At 43.8% G+C, this 22,076-nt stretch overlaps 1 protein-coding gene across 1 annotated transcript in view; it reads right to left on the bottom strand.

The window, feature by feature from the left end:
* Positions 1 to 22,076, bottom strand: part of TMEM132B (transmembrane protein 132B) — a 254,167-nt gene that overhangs the window by 13,248 nt on the left and 218,843 nt on the right. The gene's annotated exons all lie outside the window — the stretch shown is intronic.

Genomic DNA, 22,076 nt, shown 5'->3' with positions numbered 1-22,076 from the left:
CACAAAATCAAGGTCCTGAGCACAGATCCTGTTTCTATAAAGAACACGATGCAACAACGCAGCTGACCTGCGTTCTGGAAAGATGGAACTCCTTCTTCATGAGGTACCTTTTTTTAGTATATTGATGAGTGTGTGTGTGTGTATACTTTGAGATTCTATATATACACACATTTAGATTAATGTATAACATCTTTATATATGTGTATCTACATGTGTGTATATATATGTACATGCATATCTACATGTACTGTATCTATATACAGGTTTTCATTCTGCTTTGAAGCGAGGCAGAGGTGATAGTCTCCAACAGAGTCCATGTACTGTGGTTTTAATCTTTTAAACCCATGGCTTATGAGATGTAGTTGTGTTACTGAAATGGACTTTGTTCTCCTGTCAGGACTGTTCTGTGTCACGCTGTATAATGCTTTGGGACGCAGATCTGAAGGGATTCTGGCTAAGCCAGTGATTAAATTCCGGTTTACTGGAGTTACTGAGATAACTCATGTAGACTTCAGTGGGGAATATGCTGAAACACAGGTTGGTTTTGCTCTGCAAATGTACCTCAAGTCTTTTCTGATATTAACAGGAGTTAGGGGTTACTGAGCCAAGAAAAATTACAGAAATTGTGTAGCAGGCTTTTTTTTTTTTGTCGAAGGCCGTCCTCACATATGACTTTGAAATTAAGTTTGTCCTGCTTTAAATCTCACACGGAATAACATCGTTTTTCTCTTGAGCTCTAACTTGGTATATTGCTGTTAGATGGACAGTACCTGAGTTCTACTATCATACGGAGGACATTTAAATAACAAAGTTTTGCCTAAATGGCTCTCATAATGCTTTTAAGATTTATAGGCAACTTGCCTAAGAATCAGCTACTTCAGAAGCAAAAGAACACAAGCAACCTTTATGCAGGTCATTCAGTGACAAGGTTTGTTTCCAGGACTATTGTGACAACACTGAAAATTAGAGCAACTCTCAAGTCAAGCATGGAAGGAGAAACATCTGGGAAACATTGTGCCAGTTGATCCGTTGGTATATATCCACCGAACATCGACCATATCACATGGCTGTTTCACACCTAGTGAGACCACACAGCCAGACTTTCCAGATTGCCCCTTTTATAACATCACTGTACAACTAACGTCATTCTTCTGTACTGCTTGTTATTAGGTAATTGCTTTGCTAAAAATATTGTCAAGTGCCTTGAGATTCCTGTTAGAAAAGCCCACTGTCCGATGTTTTTCTCTCCATATGCAATACCCGTATATAAAGTAAAAGAGCTGCACTTCCACGTTTGCCATTTTCAAGTCAGCTTCTCAGATCCGAATCAATGCACTGAAGCGACAATCAATTGCATTTTTACAAAGGGACTGAGCCAGGTTGCGAGGGATGGGGCAAAGGAAACTAAGTCGCTCTTCTGGAGAGAATACTCCTTCCAAGTAAATGCTTAAATGAGTACAAGAATTTTTAAAAAAATAGATCTAGCTATCTGATAGAATGGACTCCAGGCTCAGGAGTACCACAAATGAGATGGAGCATACTCAGAATCTTTGTTTCCCTCTCATAATGCGTCACAAGTGTCTCTGGAAAGTTTAAGCACATTAATCAAGCCCATTAATTGAATGAGCAGTTGAGATTCTAAATCATAAAGCCTACATCTAGGGAGTTTTGTGAGAATTAATACAAGACAGAAATAATTAAGAAAACTCAAAGAGGGAGGGATAAACATCAAGACTGGATCAGGGGAATAACTAATATCTGACATGACAGCAGCTAATATTTTAGATTCCCTTCTTGCTGCTTAAAATGTTCTTGTCTTCTTGTCAGCAGGCAAGAAAGGTGCTAAATTAGGGAACTGAAAGATGGACTTTAATTGTAGCTGTAAAAATATCAGGCTAGGCTTACAAATTTCATGGATTATATGTCTAGACAGAGACATTCAGTCATTTATATACTGACCAAGAGGTAAGTACAAATCAGTATATATAACTATGCTACAGGAGTTCACCCAGTGGCCTTGCGTGGACTTCAGAGCTCATGTTTCACCTAAGTGTATCTTCCAGAAAATAATCCAGCCTTGGTATGAAAACTTGAAAAGAGACATTATTGTTGTTTCAGCTCGCTATCTAGAATTTCAGTTTACTCTATTAGGTACAAGCAAACCAAAGAATCTAAAGGAAAATTAAGTTTGTGCAAATAAGGGTGAAAACCACAGCAGTCAGCTGAATCCAGCTGAATCCTGTGGTGAAGTATGTGCAACCACGACCACCGTTAACCATTCCGGCTAGACTAAAGCTCACCTGAGGAAGCCTCTGTTAACACTCACATGCATTTAATTACTGCAGTGTTTCCTTCACTACACCTTACAGCAGTTGTTACCTGACAGTAGATTGGGTTCATCTGAAGGAAACAAGAACCTTGAGCACATATAGAAAATGCCCAGCACTCCTATTTCAGTTGGGATCTACTACAGACCTGGGACAAAGAATTCATTTTTTTCCGGTCTCAGATGAGAGCTGTGATTTCATGCTAACAACACTTTGACACTCCAAAGTCAAAGAGGGAATGAGAAACACACGTTTGAGCTTTGGGGACTTGGTGACAGCTGTATTCTCTGGCCGATGGCCTACAGCAAATGTTCACTTTCTCCCCGTTTAAGTCTGCTCCGTGTTTTTCTAGTCACACTCTGACTGCCAGAAGTGTCTCTTGATGCTGCTGGAAGGGCAGCTCGCAGGCCCTGCTGCTGGAGTTTGGGGAGCGCATGCCTGTTTACATCAGACAGCGCGCGGGTTCGCCGCGGGGCAAGCTGTGACGCAGCAGGGAGACACGGGCAGAGTTACATTAGCGGATGACTTAATGCACGGATTTCTTTTGAGCTGCTGGTTCTGAGGGAACAAAGAGAAAATGCGGTTAAATCTCTCCTGCAAACACTACGCAGTGAGAAGACACAGGAAAAACTTAGCATGCCACCCTCTCATCTAAAATGCACAGAGCAAGCCTGTTTAAAACAGTCTGTCACATCCATTATCAGCTGCCTGACACAAGCGGAAAGTGCTATTTGAGACAGTTTGTGACCAGGAGGGACGGAGATGTGCTCTGGTATGCAGGTCAAGAGAAGGAGAGCTGCAATTAACCTCTCCAGGCTTTGAAGCAGCTGGTTGGCTCCAATCTCCACGAGTAATTGTAAAAAGCACAATTTGCCCTGTACAGCCTGTCACAGCCTCCTCATTTTAGACTAATCCAGTACAAAAGTAGCTAACAGTCCGAAAGAGTAATTGGGAAACATTCGATGTTCAGGTCAGCAAAGGTTTACGCATCCTTTGGGTGAACAGGTAAAACGGAGGGAACGTGAACTGACAAGACGACAGATCGTGCCTGCTGCGTGGTTCAGCTTTACGTGCGGGTTTGATTCCAAAGCTCACACCTTACGCTCAGCTCGCAGGTCATTTTGTAAGGAGGCTGCATGAGAGAGATGTAACCGAAACCAGTCGCAACCCTCGTGGCTGTTAACCGCCCAGGAGTTTTCTGGTTAAACAAGCCTTTGCTGCTGAATGCCTGCTTGGCACAGCCGATTTTTCCCCAGCACTCCCTTGTGCGGGAGGGGAGAGCGCGATGGCTCCAGGGGAGGCCTGCCACGTGGGCATCTCCGGCCAGCAGCACGTCAGGGCTTTCCCAGCCCATACCTCATCTCCAAGTTCATCTTTTTTCACCTTCAGCCATATACTCCTCACCGATATTGACACGAATGGCGTGTGTGCACGCAGCTGTGTATGAACATGCATAATGACACTTAACGGGAGAACGACTACCCAAAGGAATTAATTCTGTTTAATTCGGTATGAAGCAACAGTGACTAAATGGATGTCAGAGCGGTACCGAGTACAATGCCAAACTGTCCTATGGCACTTTCCATCTGTGGATTTTCGCCACGCAAAACCCAAAAGGATGGTGGTATTTTTACAACCCATTTATAGAAGAGGGAACTGAGGCACATCCTCAGTGTACCAGAATTGGGTCTAACACACAGCCTTTTCAGCTGAGAGCTACAGCCATTTGGTTATCCAGTCAGGTCCCCAAATGATTTACATTTGAAGTTCAAATTCACCCTTGAAAAGAGGTCCTTTTTACACTTAATTTCAAAAGAGCCTTCACCAGTACTTCAGAACTGGCTTTTACAAGAGGAGGGTTTTTTCCCTGGAGTCAAGATCTACTGGCATTTAAAAATACTTAAGTTTAATGGGACAGATGTGCAGATTTCTCCAGTTTTGTAACTCTGGTTTTTCAACAGCAAACCCCAACCTTATTCCAACCCCTGCCTGAGACAACGCTATTTCCGATGTCCAACATACGAGGCAGAGCCCGGAACGCGGAATGGCAGCAGCCACCCACGTCCCCTGCAAACGGGCCCACCCGCCCCTGGTCTGGGGAGCCAGGGCTTTTGTAGAAGACAAGGTAGGAATGACAGAGCAGCAAACTGCGGATGTTTATACAAGGTCAGAGGAACAGTGCACAGTGCTGCTTTGCAGTGAATGTGTAAGGGATGCAAAGTCTCGTTATTGTGGCTGAGACTATAAAGAGAACAATTGCGACACGATTTGAAAGTGAATGGTGCCTAGAGTAAATGGCTCATTCTCATAATAATCTTAAAACTGTAATTTTGTGGTATTTCCTGAATGCGGCCTTTTCCACCTTTTCTGCGGCATTGTTCCTGGCATTGTCTTGTTAGCCCATTCGGAAGGACTTGCCAAGATCCTTCAAACCCTTGTTGTGTGTTTTTCTTCTGCCTCTTGCATCTTTTTATATGGCCACAGCGTGGCTGTATCAGGTTTTTTTCCTGGTTTGGATTATTTTGTACTTTATCATTGCTACATGTTTGCTTTAGAAGCACAGGCTGAAATTCCTTCCTCAGCCTGAGGAATCTGGCTTAGTGTTTGGGTAATAGTTGAAGACAAAAAGAAGAATTATTCTTCTTCCTGTCCTCTTCTTTCTCTCTTTCAAACAGCTGCTTACCCCTGTGCCTTCCCTGGCTCCTGTCCCCTTCTGCACTACGCACTGCCTGAAGCCATTGCCGGAGTCTCTCCTAAACCAACAAAGGGATGGAAAGATAAAGATGTGCCTCATGTCTTGAGACAAACAAACAAACAAAGGGTTTTTCCCAAACCCTCTTCAGCTAAGAAATGCTGGTTTTATTTAAAATCAAATTCAGAATTATGCCTGATAGTAGTCAGTCTAGAAAATGTCAGACTTCTCATTTTGGCTGTAGTTGTATGTTATGTTATGGCATGTTAATTATTCTAGTGCACAATATTTGCTCATATGCATGTGTCAAGTGATAACATAAAAGTAGAGATTTTCATTAGCTTTTATTTCCCTTTTAAAATTAAAGCTAATTGGCCGAGGTTGAATTACAGTTCTGCCCCAGAACAGCACGTTGTCTCCTGTCGGGCTTGCAGGGCAGAGACAGTCTGGTGCCTCACCCTGTACTCAAAGCTCCGCAAAGCACTTCTGGGCCGCTCTGAGGGGCTCACGGTTTTCCTGTACAGGCGGCCACCCTGCTGCGCGGGACTCCTGCCCAGAGACGTCGCGTCGTCCACCAGGACCCGGCCAGGTGAGGCATCGCCCTTGCTTCTGACACACACGCAGCAATGCAGTGCAACTTCCAAAGCAGTCATAGAATCATAGGATCGTTTAGGTTGGAAAAGACCTTTAAGATCATCCAGTCCAACCATTAACCTAACACTACCAAGTCCACACTAAACCAGTTAAGGGTAGACTAGCAATTTCCTGTTTCCTGGCTTGGTGGCTGGATTATTTATAATGCAAGTAAAAACTAGGAATCATTAAGGTTGGAAATGGCCTCTAAGATCATCATTCCAATCATCAACCCAACACCACCATGCCCACTAAACCATGTCCCAGAGCGCCACGTCTACTTGCATTGTAGGTCTCAAAGCACGGGATGTGGCCTGCTAGGCTTAGCAATGCATTTCTTTCAGCCTCTTCCACAAGCAGGGATTTTTTTATGCAGTTCATTCTGGCAGTAGTCCTGCTTCCCCCTGCCCCAGCTAATTATGTGGGTCTGCAGATATTGTCTCCAAGCAATTTGAGGCCAATTAAGAATATACAGAGTAAAGGATGGCAAATGACATGATCCTGAGATTGAAACTAATGAAAACAGACGTTTTATTCCCTTTTAATTTTAGACATGCGCAGATAGTCTTGGAAGTGTCATTTTTTGAAACGTTCTTTTCACGTTAATTTGTTTTTATTGGTAAATCAGTTCTCCAAGTACTGTTCTCTGGAATAGCTGCTGTAGTTTCAGATAGAAGTGTTGGCTATAGGAATCCCTCAAGATATATTCTAAGGTTTGTTTCCTTCTTAGAAACAATAGCAAGAGTTTAAGTATTCCCCATCCCATGTGTTTGATATGTGTTTGCTTTTCATCTTATCAGTGAATACTAATGTTACACAGAAACAGTATACAAACCGCATGATTCAATGCAATCCAATAGCTATACTTACAAATACAAATATAATTATTTTTTCTCCCCCCTTCAACCAGCTTTCACTGGAGAAAATGTAAAAAGTGAAATATGTCAAGATGAGCCGTGAAGCATTTCCAATGCTCTTCATCTTAAGTAGTCTTAAATTGCAACATCTACTGAGAAGAAAACCACATACTTCTACACTGAAACAAGAGGTATCCCTAATCTCGTTGTTTGGGGAAATGTGGATTGGGGCAGGAAAGTTTGTTCGCCCCCCCAGCAGTGTGGTATCCTGTAACAACAGGCCTATCATATCATCTGTCAGCAAGAATACTGCTGTGTTTGGGTCAGTTATTTTCAGATACACATGCTCTTTTTTTAATTACCCAAAGTCTTGATTTACAACTGCTGAAGTCAATCCAATTGAATTAAGTGGAGGGTGATCAAGCATCAAAGGCCAGAGTTTCAGAGGTTAGCAGGCATTTAACCAGGTAGGTGGAGATTTCCAAAACCACAGGAATGATCCATTGGGAAATCCAGGCCATTTTGAAATTACCATTTTGTAGTGGTCATTCTTCCCACTTTTATTGTTCTAAAGGACTAAGGTGGGAGATTCAAAACTCATGTCTGGATTTCAAGTTTCTCTCCTTAGAGACAGAAGCGCAATCTGACAATCACTTGCTTTGAACGGGGTTAGGAGGGAGTTAGTGGGAGCACAAGTGCTTCAGCACTCAGCCCAACCCAGACGCAGTTCGAGGTCCCCAAGAACAATCCCCATGGCTACAATGAGCCGCACAGAGAACATTACAGACGCAGATAATAACAGTACCCGTAACTCTGTTTGCCAGATGGGGCTTATTCTGAAGACTATTATGGCAGTGGTACGAAATACAAACTGTAATATACTCAGGCCCGAAATGTAATGATGAGGAGTTAGAAGCAAGATTGAAAGGAAAACCCTTTGTCCAGGAAGGCAAGGATTTGGAAAACCAGATAATAAAGTGAAGTGCTGTGTGTTCAAGAGACCAGAAAACCCACGATGGTCTGAGCGATAGGCTTGTGGAGGGGATTATCAGTTGCAGAGATGCACAGAGCTGCGCACGGACAACATTGTAATAGCAGCTCAGCAGCAATTAGCACAACAGAGTTAGTGACTCCCTATTGTTTTATCGAAGAAGCCTCTGCTCATTTTCTCTGTAGATGTCACTATTTAACACTACTGATGGAGGGAAGCAGGATATTGGGGGAGGAGAGAGATGAGACTAGGTGTAGCTTGTAATGATGTGAATGGGTATTTGAAGTTTTAGAGTGTTGTGACCTTTTAACCCCCATTGAAATGCACTGAACTAGAGGGAAGGACATCATGGAAGACATTAACATTTTGGTTTAACAATAGAGACAATTGCTGTGGCTTAGAAAAGGTGCAATGATCCATGAATGTACAATGAGAATTTAAAAACCTGCTGTACTGAATGAAGTGTGCACTATTCAAAAACTGTTGATCTATGCAAAATTCTTAAACAACACATGAGATCTGCCAGGATTTCAGTCCCAGGTGCAGAGCAGCTGCTTGCATTCACTTTCCGGCATGCCGCACAGGGGCGTTCCTGCTGGAGATGATAAGTTTGGCGGGCGCACAGGTTGAAAGAGGAGGACCAAAGAAGGTGGGTGTGCTTTCAGCCTCCAGCCTGCTGCTCGGCCTGACTTAATTCAGGCTCAGTAATAACTGCTGTGCATCCACGGCGGTGGTGCAGCTGCTAGGAAGGGCAGATGCTCTGGCGTTTCATTCGTCTTGATTATGTAGAGTGAATACTGGAAGTGATTGGGGGGCAGCTAATAGCAGTACATGGTGGCTACCAAAATGTTCTCTGCTCCACGTACCAAGTTCCTTTACTAACCAGCTGAGCTTTTAACTGCACTTTTTCTACAAAAACCAAGCTGAGGAATTCTGTCGGAATTAACAGTTACTGTTTCTGTTCTCCCCACAGATTTATCATGTGCGGATTAAGAAAAAGAGATCATCTTCATTAAGTCAACTCAATGGTCGTATTAAGACACTGGTGTCTTTGGAAGATAAGACAATGTCTTTGTTCACAGTACCTGGAATAGATAGGGGTTGATCCATCAGGAACGTCAGCTCCCCCCGCACAAGAATGAATGATGCTTGATACCAATGAGTAAAAGATAGTGGTGGCTGTGTTGCTGTTGGTCTTAGCAGAGACATTTCTACAATCAGTTGGGAAACCAGATAGGACTCTGATGTGTGAAAGAAAAAACGGGATGTAACTAGTAGGGTCTAGAGCATGCCTTTTTTAGGTTTCATCCAACACTCGCTGAAGTAAATGAGAGACTTTCTACTGATTTACTGGCCTCAGACCAGGAGTTTTAAAGGATGCGAGGACTTCACTGTCTATTGTAATGCAATGACAGCCAAATGTGACACAAGCTTAGAATAGGGAGATTTTTAGGCAGTGTTTTTTCAGAGGCAGAAGTTCTTTGGTACATCATACTCAAGTTGTTTAGACAAACTGCTATTATCTCTTGATAAAGCAGCAGTTCCACTGCCAGGATGCAGAAGAGCAGGTGCACATGAAACTTATCTCATGTGGTTCAGGCTCATTTGAATCTCGCATAGTTTGTGTTTGGGGAAGCTTCAGGAACGCTCTTTTTTTCATTCAGCCGCTACTTTTGTTGATAACAAGAACACATGGACCAGAGCTCAGAGCAGGATCTCCTGCTTCCCTGTCCCTTTGCGATCAAAACTGTGCCAGTCCCACTCTTGCTCCATGAGTTTCTGTTTCTTTTAAGCAATCTGGTATGCAAGTCAGCATGGCTTCTACTTGCCTTGTCACCATGATGCAGTACCTCTCCTGGGCTAACAGCCTTCCCAGACAGGCATGCTTATCTCTAGACAGACATCTTCATTCTTTGTGCTGAGATAAAGGATGTCTCACCAGCATGAATTCTAAGCACATGCTTGTCTGAGGTAGCTTTTGCTGAAGTGTTTGATCCTTAAACTTCTGCAGATGAGGCATTACCAACACTTGTTAGTTTAAGTAAACCTCCATGCGCTTCATATTCATCAGCTGGTATCCCACAAGGGCTTAAGAGTTATTTATCTGGTGAAACCTCAGCATATGGTGCCAGCTCTTTCTTGCACCAACTCTAATTGCAAACACTGAACCTGTTCTGTAAAAGCTGTTAATGAGGTGAAACTAACACATATGTTCGAGCTAAAAGCTAAGGTGGAGGTATTTTCCCCTCTGGTTTTTTTTTCCCCCACTTGAATTACTCACACAAATGGGGTTATAGGCTGACAGAATAATTTACGCATCGCATAAGTTAGAGAGGAAAATATTCAGGCAGATGTAACATAACTTCAGTTCCAGTGAAGTTCTTTGTAAAATAACAGGCTTTAAAAGTAATCTTCTGTGTACTAAGTAAACTTAGTGTTCATCATTCATGGGTCTAATCCCTGTGACTGAAATTTAAGATCTAAGGCTCCATGAAATTAAAAGAAAAAGAAGCAATTACATGCATATTCGTTCAATTTCATGTATTGCGTATCCTTCAATTTTTCCAATGAAATTTTAACAGGGGAAATAAAGGTTTCTAAATAATGTGTGCTTGGAAAAAACCAGCAGGTCAGCTGCAACTGCTGAAGCTAACCAGCTCTTGTGTGCCTGCTGGTTTCTCGATGTTCCTGGAGAATGCAAGTCACCTCCAGATTTCCTCATCTCCCACAATTATTTCATAGGTGCTACAACACAGTGTACAAAAAGCTCAAGGCCGCTCAGCGTGGACAGCCCTCGTGGAGGACACCGGCCACTCAGCCCTTCCCAGCTGCACAGAAACGCCGTGGAGTAAATAGGAGAACGCTCACAACAGGGCCACCGCGCACAAAGTCCTTGCGCTGCTCCTGGACTGCTCTGTAGATCTGGAAAGGAGCCCTGATACGCTGCTTCTCCCACCCAAGGACAACTGCACCCCTTCCCTATGAATGCAATTTGAGTATGTGGCAACTACAACAGCACTGTAAAGCCACAAGCCCAGAAGAAGACTAGGCAGCCAAGTAATAAAGCTTGTGAGCTTAACACAGAATTAAGAGCAATGTGTTGTCATGAATGTTAGCCACACTGATCTAGCCTTTAATCTTGTCCCAGTAATGAAAGGATACACTGTCCTTATCCCAAAAGATCAACAGAAAACCAGAAAGAAATCCCAAAAGAACTTTTAAATACACAGCAGTATGCTTTTATTTTGTAAAGAAAACTCTGGTCCTATGCCTAGGTATTAGTGCATTGACATTCATAAGTCTTCCCAGCTAGTTTTTAGTCTCTGAGCAACAAATAATTCATTAATTAGTAAAAAAGGAAAAAGGGACATTCAGACAGCAAACACAGCCAACAAAAACAGCCCTCAAACCGCATTCATTCAGCCAAGTGCTTCAAGAAAATTATCTGGAGAGAATGTCAAGAACCTTTACCTAAAAAATTACCTTCCTTCTCTGGTCTTACAAGACTAGACCATACTAGACTGTTTTATTCATCTAGTATAGGATGATGCAGAAGATAGGCATTAGGAGAAAGTTCCCTATTCAGTAAATGGAAAAAGCCAAGAGACATGGATGTCATTCAAAGAATCAAATTTAGATATATACAAACATGGTGCAAGGTCCTCGCATACAGAAGGCAGTCAAACAATTTCTAGACATCGCTAGATCACACACCCTATTGCACTGCATGCACTACAGTCCTGCTAATGCCTACAATTTTAGCCCAACACTCAGAATATTTGGTCCTTTCTATGAAAATTCCCATTCCTGGAGTCATCCTGGAGTCATATTAGTCAGGGAAAAACTAAACTTAGTTTTTCAAATGAAAAAAAGCATCTAGCTGTTAGTGGGTACTACGAACAGTTTAAAAATGTGGACTCCCTAAAAGCAGGAAATACAGATGGGCTCCAAAAGGGCCCCAAAAGTATTCTGAACCTGATTTTTAGCCTGGAGGGAGGGTTTGTGTATACCTGTAGGGCCAGTATTGTAACTACAGTATTCCTATACATTGTGCTTAGCAAAAGGCACTTTTTAAATGACGGCAGTATTGTAACAATACAGGGGGCTTTATCCACAGCGCAGGGAAAATGAGAGAAAAACATGTTCATCGGCTACAGAGGAGCAGACGGTGAAGTTAAAAAGGGGCATTCTGCTCTTTCCCATCATCTCCATTCCTGTCCTGGATGTCCCAGCTCCCATGCTAGCACTGGCTCTGGGAGCTTCCTGCTGGATTGTGCTGTGCGGTCTCCTTGGTGACTGCCCACGCGGAGCTGTGCTCCTGCGGGCTGATAACTTGCAGGGAATACTCTTGGCCAGTCGCTCAGGGAAAGAGAGGGAGGGCCTTTAGGATGAATGCACTGGAAAGAAAAAAGTCTCAGTGTATGAAAAATATGGCCAGATTTCCATTCAAGTGTACAGTCTCGGGGCTCTTGAAATTGTCGGGAAGTGACTGAATGACACAGCAGATCTTCTCCAAGAAAATATTTCATCTTTCTTTAATGTCAGAATGACACAATCATGAGACTTAACTCCTTAACGCCAAGTGCTGGATTTGCTTCTGTACATAAACAGATCTAAGATCGTGCTGAAGATGGCATGCCTCAGTTGTGACACAGCCTCAGCTGAGCAGCTTAAAAATCTACATATAAATTCAAAGGGATTGCTATACCATACTTACATAAGCTGCACCTCAGCCAGATGGAATCCCTGGAAAACAGGCCCCTATATAACCCGCTGTTTCTGACGGCTGAACGCCTGCAAATCCTCCTACTCCTAGCTAAGGTTTCTTGCCAGACTGGGGGAGGAGAAATCCAAGGTAAAAACCAGGGAAGCTTAAGGGTGGAGGGAACAGCGTCTCTGGGCTCGGAGGCAACGGAGCCGGAGCCGGAGGGTGCCTTGGGGCAAAGCTCCGCTTGGGTTACCCACACAGGGGAGCGCTGCACTGCTGCTGGGTCACGGCGGGTTACAGATAGCTCATGAGTTACAAGAGTGAAAAATCTGATCTGACCACAGCAGCAGCTGCCTTTGTGTTCTCCAACTGGAACAGGAGAGGAGTGAATTGTCCCTCTGGTGCGGGAAGGAGCAGGGAGTGGAACAGAACAAATCCTGCAGGAGCAGCCCCATTTGGGGAGAGCGCTCAGGGTGAAGTCTGCTCTGTTGCTGTCTGTTGTTTGACTTTTATTGTGTCAATAAATCTGAACTCCAACAAGGGGGAAAGCAGCACTTCTTGGCTAGAGTATCTATGCGGAGCAGAATAAGAAAATGCCTGGTGCAACTGTAATACAAATGTTTGGCTACTGCATTGATAGCAATGAATACTATTGTATTGAAAATGGAAATGTTTTTTTCATTGACACGCACCAAGGGTGTAAGTGCTCTCTATCTAAAGGGTCTGCAGGACTAAGGGGACGCTGACATCTCCTGCTAACACCTCCCACCTCTTTTTTCTTCTTTCATTAGCATGCTGGAGCTTTTGACCTTTACGTGTCTTCCACCGTGGGCAAAGGACAGTGTTAAGGAAATGGCATTGTCAAGGATGACATCTTTCCCTACACATTACCACTCAAACACGCAATTCAGCCCCACATGACACATACATGCCACAAGTCACTGAACGGTGCTTGTATTTCTCTAGAGGTCCTCTGCTAGTCATCTCAATGTATTTTATAAAGAGAATTAACTGTCATAATCCTTCTTTTTACCAAGAAGGGAACACAGCTTATTAAAACCCTCAAATGGAAGAGGAGCCCTGAGGACACAGGGTGTGTGGCTCAGAAGTAGCTTTTGGGCAGGTGGCCCTGCCCTGAGCAGCCCGGGGTTGCCAGGTCCAAAGGTCCAAGACATCACAGCAGAAAGACTGTGCTGGGGGCTGCAGACCTAAGGACTACTAGGGTCTGCAAAACACATAACAGACCACAGAGTTTTCTCTTTCGAGGATAATTTTTAAAACCTGCTAATCGCAGTGAGAACAAATGTCAAAATGCCTACATTTTGGATGACACAAAATTTACCTTTTTCCACAGAGCTCTTCAGAAACCATGACCTATCAAAATCAATACTTTGCTATTGACTTTAAGGTAAAGGCAGAGATTGAGTTATCAGAAAAATCAGTGTAGAGCTACCTGACTTCTCCATTGCTCTCTGCACTGGATCATCTTTGCTCCAAAGCCCATGACCTGGGTGGACTGAGCTTCTTTCTCACCAAACAAGAACCTGTTAAAATCCAGCTACAAATGAGTGTTCTTCAGTCTCCCCCCGCCCCCTACAGCCCCAGTGCATGTGCTTGTATGAACTCTATCTAAATGCCAAGATAGATCTGTAAAGCTCTCCAGTACCCCCTTGAATGTGGGCAAAAATAACCATTCCAACTCATGCATGAAAGGTAAGTGACAAACCGCAGAGTGCTGCCGTAAGTTTTCTGTTGTACTTTTGGATTTTTCCTCTTTGTTTTTTAACATCTTCCCTCAGGGCTGTGTGGATAAAGAAAAACATGCCACCGTCAAAGGATGTAAAAAACATGGGAACAGTACAAAAAGGTTTCTTTCTTTTCCTAAAGTTAGACCAATTTACTTCATCACAAGACAAGTAGATGTAAAAGCTACGAAAACAACATAAAAATATATCCCAAACCCTGGAATCACAGAAAACATATGAATCCATGTGGCGCTCTTACTAGCCGTTATGATTTCTGTTTCCTAACCAGAAAGCCTAAAGGCGCATTATGGACTTAATGGGAAGCCTATTCAATCAGCAGTGTAAACAAAGGATGAGCAAACCAGGAAAGGTTGCTTGTCTTCATCGTGCCTATTTCTTTAATGACACCACATTTGCCTAATCACCCAGACATATTCCCTAAAAGCCTCTGCTGTGGGCCTCAGGAAATACGGGTCCGTTTAAAGCCTCTGCCATCGGTACAGCGTGGAAGGAGCCCGCCAGCTTCACTAGACCAGATCGCTGATGCCTGTCGGCAGGAGAGGGACATTGCCGCTCCCCGTTCAGAGGGTCAAATGATGGCGGAGTTGCGAGTCGCTCGAACACTGGGGCAAACAGGTGTTTAGACAGTAAATTTGTTGAGCTTATTGCTGTTGTTACACACATAGTGCTCCTGAATGCATGAAGATCTGGACAGTGTGAAAAAAAGACAATACTTCCAGATTGTGTCTGAAAAGGAAACAATGCCATTAAAAATGGTGCTTTGTTAAAAATCCCTAGAAAAAGGGATAGGGAAAGCCCATGTTAAAAATCCCTAGAAGAAGAGACAGGGAAAGCAAAATGGAAATAAACTAGCTAGGTAATGGAAATACAAAGCAGGTTGACAGCACTGGCAAATGCACCTGATCGAGCTGTACATTAGTTAGCCTGGGTTTTGGTAAAAATGTATTACGGTTTTACATGTATGACATGTACTGCGGGCTTGGGTCACGTAGCCCAAGATGAATTCTTGGCCATGGCTGTGACCCAAACTAGTTAGTTTAAAGTTAGTAGAGATTTTATATGAGTTTTTGTCACACTGCCAGTCCCAAGCAGACTTAGTCAGGGGGATGCAATCAGCTGAACAACCAGAGAGGTGCAATCCAGATGTGAGGCATTCCATCCACAAATACAGGAACTACCTTCACATGAAATCCTGGGTTGTTACCTTACTTTCATCTCCTAGCTTGCTATAGTTACAAAAACCAAGTTAATGTGAAGCACAGATTTCATTTTTTAATTAATGCATAATTTTTCTTTTGTACTATTGTTCTCTTGAGACACCTCCTTCCCCATGCATACATGTTAGGCAGAGACAATGTAATGCAGTGCTATGACTGCCACTTTTCTGCCCAAACAGAACACGAGTCCTGTGGAACTAATATTGCATCCCAGGCATCCCTCCCACAGGGTACCACGTGCTGTACTGTGGTTTTATACTCTCTGTGAAAATCAGCACTGAAGGCTCACTAGATTTTGCCTTTATTTTCTTCAAGAAATTCATGTTCCCTTTCTTCTTCACTGCTCTTGGAGTTTTCTTAATACTGGCTTCTCAGCTGACATCACATGGATTTTTTTTTTTTTACAATGTTCGCGCTGCAAGTGCACTTTGGATGCCGTGATAGGATAGCTGTCATCTCCTCCTCTGTGGCTTCCTTTCCTATTTCATCCTGAAACCTTCAAATAGTTTCTCGCATTGATCTCCTGCTTCTGCGGCAAAGGAGGGCTTAGAGAAGTTTTGTTTGGGATTTTAACTACGCTTGCTGCCAATAACCATACATTTTTTTTCTGTCCATTCACCTCATTCTGATAGATTACATATTCTTCCCTTTCAGCTCGCTCTTTCTGCTTTTTCTTTTTCAGCTTTTCCTTCGTTTTAAGCTCTTAGAGCTTATAGCTATGTGGCTTCCCCTATCTGTTCTATTCTCCATACATAAAGACTTTCAAAAGGGGCTTAAAAGAGTGAGATCCCCACATCCTCTTCATTTATGTTGGTGACGAGTGCCTGAGATGGCCCTTTTGAGACATGTAAGAGCTGGACAGCCAGTGTCTCAAAGCCAAAAGGCGTGCTACGCTTGCACAGACGCCTGCGATCCAGTGGGATACGCAGCCACAAGGGAGGTGTCTCCCCCTGTGCCTGAGGAAATTTCAACACCTAAGGAAGGATTATCAAAACAGCCTTTAAAAGACGAGCTCTCGAGCTTCTAGTGTAACTGGAACCTCTCCCGCAAACCTCCTGTCTTGCTAGGGGATGTCCTGTATCACTGAGCAGTCACGACGTTCCTGTGACCTTTGCCTACGCTGCTCGGGCAGCCGGGCTGACAGCATCCCAGCTTGGAGCCCTGCCTGCGGACACGCTGGAGAGAGAACGCGTTCCTGCACACGCACCGATCTCTGATAAAGCCAAGAGTCTTTCCGTCAAAGTCACTTTGGCCAGTGTGGCAGGTACCAGGGACTATCGTATGTGCAGTTTATTTTCTGTTTGCTAAAGGATAACATGAAAAAGGACACAAGGGTTCTCACCACTGACGTGGTCCTTAAATGTGAATACTCCAGACTTTCAAGGAGGGGGGAGCTCATGAGTTTAAAGGAAATTATTTCTGCCTGCCAATAATCTCTTCTTTATAGCATGTCATCCCCCTGCAGCAGGCATCTCTAAAGACAGTTTGTGGCTACCAGAGCTATTGGATTCTGTTTACTAAAATAACTCTGTTAAAGTCTCATGTTTTATGCAGGTCATACATATAGTCCTATTGATTTCACTTGAAAGAGCACCCTTTTTTGTGGTAGTAAGATGTTTGCTTTTCTATACTTTGCTGCTTTCCTTGTTGCCTAACATGACAGTCTCTGCAGCTGGTGTAGGTCACCAGTTTTCAGTGAACTCCTGTTCAATGCAGGGCATTTGCGCTTATTGATTCAGCATTAAGGGCCATTCTTGTGCAGATACGTGCTGCCTTGCCAATCTGTAGTCCACTTCATTTCTAGCTATGCACTCAGGTTCAAGGGGATTATTCAGCGAAGATTTTATTCAAACTAGAATAACCAAAACACACTTCTGGTTTCCTGTGCTGCTCAAGAGGCTGCTATCTAGAAAACACACTTGCGCTTGGCGGCTTGCATCTCACACACTTTACAGTACCTGAAAGGCGCTGCCAGAGTCTTTGGAAGCCATGGGAAAGGTCTGGTACAAAGGGTGCATTTCTCATGAGGTAAAAAGGCCAACTCGGCTGGCGACGGTGGGATAGCACTGGTGGGTTCTCCCCTGCCTCCCTGGGGAGCAGCACTCGCACGGTGCGGCAGCTGCAGCAAAGGGGTCAGGCACGGATGCACCAATGTCCTGCACCGAGTTAGGGAGTTGGGAAGGGATGAGCTGCTCCGGTCAGATTCAGGATACCTTATATAAGGTACCTTATACCTTATATACCTTATCTAAGGCATAAGTGCTTTGCCCTAGTGCAGGTACCCTGCTAACCCAGCCCCAGACTGAGTAAGAACACTGACTGGGGATTTTGAAAGTCTCTTATAAAAACTTATTTGACAGTTGCTATTTTAGGAGCCCTTTGATCCCACCATCAAAAATAGACGGAGATGCATCCTGCCCCAACGCCAGTCACAAGCACCGAACAATTGGTCTGCTAAACTTTCACACCCAAATCCAAGTCTGGCTGAGACAAGCCTCTCGCTGGATTTTTTTGCTAGTTTTCAACAAGGTAACACAGAAGTCTGAATTTCTTCCCCACCTGTTACGTCCACTGTGAAGGAGGCAATATCCTGGAGCACCTTCTTTATGCATTGGGCAAAACATTTTTCCCGGACTCCAAGGTTTGTGTTGCCCACATACAAGACAAGACACTGAGCGTAATGTCAGCTTCTCTGCAACGCCAGTGAGCCTCTAAGATAACGCGAGCAGACCAGCCATACACAAAAGGAGTTCATATTTCCACGTGCTGCCAGCATTGGCACTGTCACCAGAGGGACCAGCAAGAGCGCCAGTCAGAAAGGTTTAATAAATAGCAATGTGAACTTTACTCTTTCATATGTATATATACTGGATAATATAAAGACAGGGTTGTAAAGCATGCTTTATCATACTGACTTCCTATGCATGTAGGTTTCCTTAGTTCTCTTCTTGTCTTTCAGTCTCATCCTAGCCTTCTTTATTTAGAATCACCTTCATTTTCAGGTACCTCAGGCTTTTCCCTGAGCTTGCTGCAGCTCTTTCCGAACTCCCAGTGACAGACAGAAAAATAATTATTTGGAAGACAGGCAGCAGCAGCCACCTTCAAAATCTCTTCAGTCTCACTGAATAAAATAAATAGGATCCCTTCCCATTCTGACCCACGGACACTCACACAATGTCAGCAACCTTCTCCATGGAGTCACGTTCCTGTACAAAACCGTCTGTGTATTCTTCAAATGGGGAGAAGCTGGAGGCATTTTCTTACAAGAATTAAGGAGATCAAAGTTGGCAATAATATATTTTTCCTCAGCAGAATTAGTTACACAGAATGAAAATATCAATAATAACATAAGGCGATTAAACAAGCCACATTGTCAAGTTTGCTAAGAACAGAAGGCCTTAGCAAATGGCTGTCTACTAGACTTTAGACAACCATACTCACTAACAACATTGTAAAAAAACAAACAAGCTGTAACTTAAATAGTTATAGTTGCATGGTATCCACAGAGAATACGGGGAAACATCCATACATTGTGGGCATTGGCTAGTAAACAAAGAGCACAAAAGTGAAGCCTCCCAGTGTCTCAACTCTCCACTGTAAGGGTGCTGGCTGGATCTTCCCCATCTCACCGTGGTTAAGTGCAATTATTTAGGATGCAGCTGCACCCGTGGGGTTTCCTCCCAGCGTTACGTTGCATAAGGAGACAAACAGCCAGCCCTGGACCTCCGCAGGAGGAGGCTAACGCAGGAGGTGTTGCAGGAAAGGCTGTGAGGAGGAGACACAACTCTGGCAGTCTGCTCTCAGGAAAATGCAGCCCTGTACTTGCAGCCGCTGGTTCCCTTCTACCCTTTATTTGCTTCAGCGTTACTTTGTCCTCGCTTATGGTACTCAGGTCCTGATCTTCACTCGGTAATTTTGCAAATGTTTGCTTGGCAATTATAGTGCACAAATGTGCTTAAAAACACAGCAGTGAAGGATTTTCTCCAAGGAAGGATTTTCTCATTTTACACTGATAATCTCTCATGCAACTCACTGCAGGTTGGGGAAATCTAAAAGGCTACAGCTTCTACGTGGCAGGGACTATTTAAGTCTGCAGTTTTCCAGTATTGGTATATTGAAATCTTTTATTTGTGGGGTGGCAATAAAAGATGTGGAGAGAAAATCTCCCCTGGCAACACGTACTCTTGAAAGGCCCTTTCAAAGCAAACATGCCAGCAGTGAGAAATACTTCAGCACGCTGCATTCCCGTCTTCTCCTTCCTTCCCTCCTCGCCTCCCCAGCCTATGCTCTTAGTATCGGAATAATAAATTTCTTTGTGCCCCATCTTAGGAAACCTTTTCACATCACCTTCATGCACTTGGCTGGGGAAGACCTCACAATCAAAGGTTATATTCTTTCACACAGCGCTGTCAGTTTTTTATGTTTCTTTGCAGCCAAGTGTCATCAGCTGGCCATATAGCATTCAGTTTTGGGGAAAAAAAAAATAATCATTGTATTCTGAAATACTGATTGCATCAAATGGAAACTAGATTGGAAGACAGTAATCACGCTGGGCTCAGGCGATTAAAAACTCGCTTGGAAAATTGGCGCTTGCTGAGCCTCTATAGAAAGAAATGAATTAAGAAGGAAAACAATGAGGAAGGGCATACATTAATTTTGCTCTGCAGTGGATAACGTTGAGTGTAAGAGATCTAAGGAAGGGCTGTGTGTCTTATGGATTTTCTCTTATGTTTTCAGAAGAAAACCTGAGAGCCATTGGAGGGGGCTTGCAAATTAAATCTAAAGAGTAATCTCAGAAGCAGCAATTGGAAAAGAGGAAATAAATAAAGCATATAAATAGGAGATAGCATTTCCTGCTAGGAACTTATCATTTCTGACAATGCATCTGAAAGAAAGAACTCCCCCTTGCTGGCAGTCCTGCTGGGCAATCTCCATTCTCCGTTCCCTGGGTAATGTCACTCCCCTCCTCACTGCTAAGCTGCACTGGATATTTGTGCAAGTAACTCAATAAAGGATTACCTCCCAGAATGTCTATATTAGAGCAAGCCCTGTGTAACTCTTGTTCAGCGGTGAGATCCGTAGGGTAGGCACTGTGTCCACACCACTTTTATACAGGGTTGAGTATGCTGCCAGCACTCCACAAATAATAAATGCATGCAACTCAAATAAACACCCAAATAATCTTCTTCAATGAAGTATACATGCATTTTCCAGCCTTTTCATGATACTTGCAAGAGTTTATGTATCTCTGCTTGTTATTCCCCTGTTTATTACAATACATCCTTTTCTCTGGCTCATGACAGATTGCGGATCCGGGCTCATGTTTAAGGGAGGTTTTATTCTCCAGCCCGGGGCAGGACTGTGTTGCTCAGCCCATAGGACATCACAGGTGCTTCCTAGCAGGAGCAGGCTGGAATTCGCTTTGAAGGAGCTGCAGAGTATGTTAGCTGCTGACTACATGCTGCTAAAATGTATTTTTACAGTGTTCGAAGGCCATATCCTGCAATGCTTCACACACAAGTAGTCCCTACTCTCACTCAGTAAATGGGGCTGTTTGCACAATTATTATGGGAGCAAAACCAGACCAGGAGTAAGCATTATAATATCTGTAATGTGTATCACATAGATTTTATACAGAGGGATACATACATCTATATATAGCATAGCTCCGCCTGACTTTGCCATCTTCGCAGTGGTACCCATTTGCTGGTCAGAGCATCCCTGCAGGCTCTGACTTTCCCATTTTGAGTGGATGAACAGAGCGTTTCACCTCTAAAAGAGCCGGTTGCGTTTATGAAGCCTGCCTCCCATCGAGCCAAACCACCCGCACACATCACTCACTCTTCCGGACACCGTGCCTCCCTGTGCGAATTACAAACGCCGGCTCTCAGGACGTCTCCCACCCGGACGTGTCACCCAGCCACGTCTGGGCACGTTTGGAAAAGCAGAGCAGGCGCCCAGCGGTTGCACCCCCATTTCAGACCACTGCTGAGACAGCGGTAACCCGCCCGGCCTGGCGTGGAGCCCACCCTTCCCACAGCTCCGGAGGCCGTGGCGGATCAAAGCGCTGGGGGTGGAGGGATTCGCTGTGCTGCCCATGGAGTGACAGAATAAACCCAGTTTGTAAAAATGCCTATTGGAGGCTGTATTTTAAAAACGTGGCAAAGAAGGGCAGGTGTAGAGGCTAAGAAAATGCAGAAGAATGTCAGAAAAGTATTAGGCTCTGCTGTAAACTCTTCCAAGCAAAGGCTTTGTTTCATATGTCTACTGACCACGGTCACCATGTCTGTCTGTGTACATATATACGAGAAGGGCATTTATACGCACCCCCCTGCACGCATCTATTAATTTCTATACATATATGTATCTACACGTATGGCCTTATATGCACCAGTATTTTATTGCCTCACAGTTTGCTGAGGGAATCTGGTTTTGTACCGCATGTATGCTTTTGAATCTAAACTGCCATACTTTTTAAACAAAATCACGTTTTTGCCATACAGTTGTGATCAGATCCGTACCAAATGTAAAATAAAAACGTTGAGCAGCTGTCTGGAGCGGCAGTACTAAGGCGCCTGAAGTTCCCGTTTGTCTTCCAGGGCACGGACTCGAGGAGATGGCATTATTGGTGCCAACCGCTGAGTATTTTAACAGAAACACACAAGCAATATGCTTGTTCTAGAATCGCGGAGCACTTCCAATGCTTTTCCTCAAGAGAAATTCATCAAAGGAGTAAAATTAAACAACCTAATATTAACAAAACAGTGATTCATTTTCACACTGAATTCAGTGGAAAGCTGCTTAATTCCCCAGCTGAGCGTCACAGCATTCCAAATCTGCCCCACTGAGGAGTTGTAAAATGTAGAGGTGACAGATTTCGTTTCT

The sequence above is a fragment of the Pelecanus crispus genome, chromosome 11 (assembly GCF_030463565.1).
Source record: "Pelecanus crispus isolate bPelCri1 chromosome 11, bPelCri1.pri, whole genome shotgun sequence".
Classification (NCBI taxonomy): Eukaryota; Metazoa; Chordata; class Aves; order Pelecaniformes; family Pelecanidae; genus Pelecanus; species Pelecanus crispus.
The sequence above is the reverse complement of the archived record's forward strand: the minus strand, read 5'-3'. Positions and strand labels throughout refer to the sequence as shown.